Genomic DNA, 4,528 nt, shown 5'->3' on the forward strand with positions numbered 1-4,528 from the left:
GTAATGTATGTTTATGATTAATTTTTTTTTATTCAAAAAAGATTTTGATAAAGAAAAGTAAAAGAAGTTTTTTAAAATCTTTGCTTATTAAAATGTCTTTAATATCCCCCTTTTGATCTTTGCTTATTAAATTCTAATTTCAATGTTCCCCACTTGGTTTTTAGAGGTCGTTATTACCTTCTTCCCACCGCATTTGCTTTGGTTCATAATTATAATTTTTTTAATACACTGAATACAATTTTTTCACTAGCTAATTAATTGCAAGACCTCCAGCTAATTTATTTATTTTTTTTTTTTTTCAGAAAACGATACCGTTTTATATATCATATAAGAGAACGCTACATCTGAGTTTTTTCAGTACAGGATTGGATGAAAGTAGAGATAAGCAACCACAACAAGAGCAGAAAACATGTTAAGTGATTTGTGCAACAAAGATCGACAGACCCAAAAGATGGTATTATTAATTACAAACTATTCAACGCTTTATTTTCTTGGTGAGCATTTCTTGCTAGCTAGGTCGATTGATATATCTTATATTTTTGTGGGCGTGTCTTAATTGATGAGAATTGGAATGTGACGATCTTTCGAGTTATGTAGGTTTGTTTATGGCGTTGATCATGTGTTCATTTCCTCCACGAATTCATAGATGCCATCATTTGTTTTTTTACTTGTGCGTAACTATTGTACTACAACCATGCATGTCTCTCTTCGTCCACATATGATTCACACACGTGTGCAACGAACCACACAAACACAAGTATATATTTTCACTATAACTTATGGTTATGCAAAAATCAAATAATGATGATGAACCCATTTAAAGATGATGGCCACACCTTTCATTATAAGTAATGATCAAGATCCAAGTTGATGATGTATATGTAGCTAATAAAAGGACAAACACAAGTCATACAATTATTATTTCATCATTGTGTGACACAAAGAAACTATCAATTAAGAAAACACTAAAATACACGAAAAATTAAAATGTTAACAACCTGCTTATTATATTGTAAGTTCACATCTGGATCCATTTAGCAAGCTGGGTCGGGTTAACCACACCAGGGACGTGGTTCCCATCTGTTTTGAACACACCCGCCACGTCAGAGTAGTAGCTCTGCCGAGCCTTTTTCGTCTCCCTCTGTTGCTGCGGTGGTGGCCGTGGGGACGGCGAGACAAGCGGCCCAACTTCGGCCCATCCAGGATACAGCTTTCGGCCCAGCATAGTCCCGCACGTGAGGAACTCGTGCGCCATGTAGCCAGCCAAGAGCCAGTTCGGTGCATCAGCGCCCTGACTCTGAGAATGAGTGGCGCCTCTTCTTGGATCACTCGACTGTACTCCACGCGCTTGGTGGTGGTATTGGTTTTGATTCATTTTTTTTTCTTCTTTTATCTTTTATGCCACGTGGTTGACAGGTAAACAAGGATCAGGGGTAGAAACGTCAATTCAAGTTTTTTAATTTGAGGCGAAAAGTTTTTTAATCGAGGAAAATAAGCGAACACAGACAAAAAAAAATAATAATAATTTTGTTCTTAAAAATTAAGATTTAAAAAAAAAAAGTTTTTAAGGGAATTAAAAAAAAACGATCGGAAGAGGCGGATGAATCTGAGAGTATACGGTGCCGTAGAGGATCGGGGAAGTATGAAGCAAGAGTAGATCGGAGTTTGAGATATCGTCGCCGGAGATCGACGGAGGAGGAAAAGGGGATAAATTAGAGGGAGAGAGAAAGAGAGATGAGAAGGGGAAAAGTCGCAGGCGTGAATTCTTATTATCTGGATCTTTTGAAAACAAATATCAAAAATAATAATAATGAGGCCTTTAATGGGCTTGAAATAAAACTAGTGGGTTTAAGATAGGCCCAATTGGTTTTAATAGGGAGTAGTAATTGAAAGAGTTTCGTCCTATGTAAACTTTTCTCTACAATTCGTTTTCATCTGTTTTTATCTTTGTGGTTTTTGTAGGCAAGCGAGTTATCTTTTTTTCTTTTTTCCACCAAAACCCATTATATTAAGCTATGATCAAGCAACTCTCCTCTAGAGAAAGCCTTACAAACATCATACAACTTACATGGGTAAAAATAAAACATACATCACGGGAGTTTAGAACCCGGACTAAAATACAACAAGCAAAAACAAAGTGGCTAAAACAATACCAAAGATAGGGGATTGCAACAATCCAAAGGATAGTGAATGATATTACAAAAGAATACCATTCAATCTTAAAGATACTATGACCAGACAAGGTCATATTCTTTTTGATGTAGCATCTCCAAATCCCATAGAAGGAATTAGAGTGACTACTACTCCCTAATTGCCCCAGAGGTATAAAACCCTCCAAAACCCGGTACAGGCAAAGGCAAAAAGGACGGGCAGAAGATCCCGTGAAAGCGAGGCAACATACTTCTTCTTCCGGGAAAGGCCATCTATAACCACAAGCCATAGACGCCAACACGAGAAGGGAAGTATCCAGCCGTTCGTTGATCCTAGAAGCATGACTAGCTAGAAAGGGGAAATGTCCAACCCTCTTGAACTTCATGAACTTCCGATTGTGGAAGAGTAACATATTAATTTGCTTCCAGATATCTCGGTTATGGCAAGCGAGTTATCTTACGAGACCGTATCTTGTTAAAGTCTTCGTGTGTTTAAATCGCGGTTCACAATCTTGACATAACGAGGTCACGACTGTATAAGTGGTATTAGATTTTCATCACTCAATGATAATGACAAAAAATAAATATATAGTGTTTTTTTTTTCTTTTTTTTTTCCAGGGCTCTAGACAATAATTAATGCTAGAAAAAGTTTGTACAACTCTCTAAACAATCACACACACATACAAGAAACCATAGATGAAAGAAAAAGTCAAAAAACTAGACTATTTTTCCTTTCTTTTGTAATCTCATTTGTTTTTGTCAAATAAAAGTACGTACTATACTATCAGTAATAAAAAAATTAAAAAATATGGACACGAAAAAAAACATTCATAAAATAAAAAGCTATAGTAGCGACATTATTCATAGAATTTTGCACCACATGCATTGATTACAAATTCTATTCAACTTACATATTTGGTAATTTTTTCTTTTAACTATTTAAAACCCTAATTCTTTCATGTCGGGACGATCGAGTGTGGATGAAGCAAATCGGGATGTGGATTTATTTTAAAAAGTAGACACCAATCTCTTTCAATTATTTTATTACATTACCTCAACCTCCTATTAATTGCATCAAAAGTCCAAGCGCTTGCTTACTTTTGATTTTTGTTTAAGCACCGTCATTTAATTCAATTTAGTCTACCCTACTAAGAAAAAACAATTATGAGACGAGTTGTAAACTAAACTACATTTAAGAAATTTGGTTAAAACTTAAAACTATGGGTGGAAACCAAACCTAGAGTCTATGTGTAATCTGTTTAGGTTAACTATGTTCAACCTGATTGCATGGGGTTAAGATTGCCAAGTTGAGTGGATAACCTTAGTATGGTTACTAATGATAGTTTAATATTACTACTATTTGATTGATCAAACTCAGAAAGAGCCAAAAAAAACAAAAAAAAACACTCACCCCTGAAAAATGGGAAAGGATAGTAAGATCCTCAGGAATTCCATAGTAACGAAATAAATCCAAAAGTTTGTCAACCACTGAGACAATTCGTGTTCCATGTAGCAATCTCTTATTGGAGGATGAGTACGTACACAAGTGGTCTGTATTTATTCAATATCATTGCACATTAGGTTAGGACATGGGAAAAAGGCCATTTCCGACCTGTACAATGTCAAAAGTATCAATTTATACATGTACAAACTCTCGGTGCCAATTTATACTTATACTTAAATAAAATTCAAATTTCATATCCAATTATTAAAATAGTGCCGATTTCAAAGTCAAAATCAATAAATATTAGTCAACAGCTGACTCAGATGACACGTATTTAATGAAGTGGCATCGTATATCAAAACTACGTCGTTTCGATGCTGTAATTTCGTTTTAAAAGAAAAATGTAAGACCACAGGATCGAACCCGGGTCCATCGAAATTTAAATCAACACTTTAACCATATGATCTAGTAGCTTTCTTCGGAATATTGAGGAACTTTAATGTTAATAACCATATCAACCCACGAGAATCTCCCTCCTTTTCCTCTTCTTCTCTTCCTTGGCATCGTTAATTGCATTGATAATTTTTGCTTCCTCATTCCTTAATTTTTACTGAAAAACAGAAACCCTAGTGATGATGATTGTGATCAAAGAGGAACAACGAATTTCCAAAATTTAAAATTTTAAAAGAAACAAAAAGTTAAAAAATCAAATCTTGGGAAACCACGATGAATATAAACAATTAGTGATTGGACCAACGGAAGCGGATCTAGATGGAGAAGGAACCACGGCGGAGCAGCCATTAACGATGCCAAGGAAGAGGAGGGAGATTCTCGCAGGCGGAGATGGTAATAAACACTAAAGTTTCCCAATATTCCGAATAAGGCTGCTAGATCATATGGTTAAAGCGTTGATTAAATCTTTGATGGACCCAG

The sequence above is a fragment of the Camelina sativa genome, chromosome 15 (assembly GCF_000633955.1).
Source record: "Camelina sativa cultivar DH55 chromosome 15, Cs, whole genome shotgun sequence".
Lineage (NCBI taxonomy): Eukaryota > Viridiplantae > Streptophyta > Magnoliopsida > Brassicales > Brassicaceae > Camelina > Camelina sativa.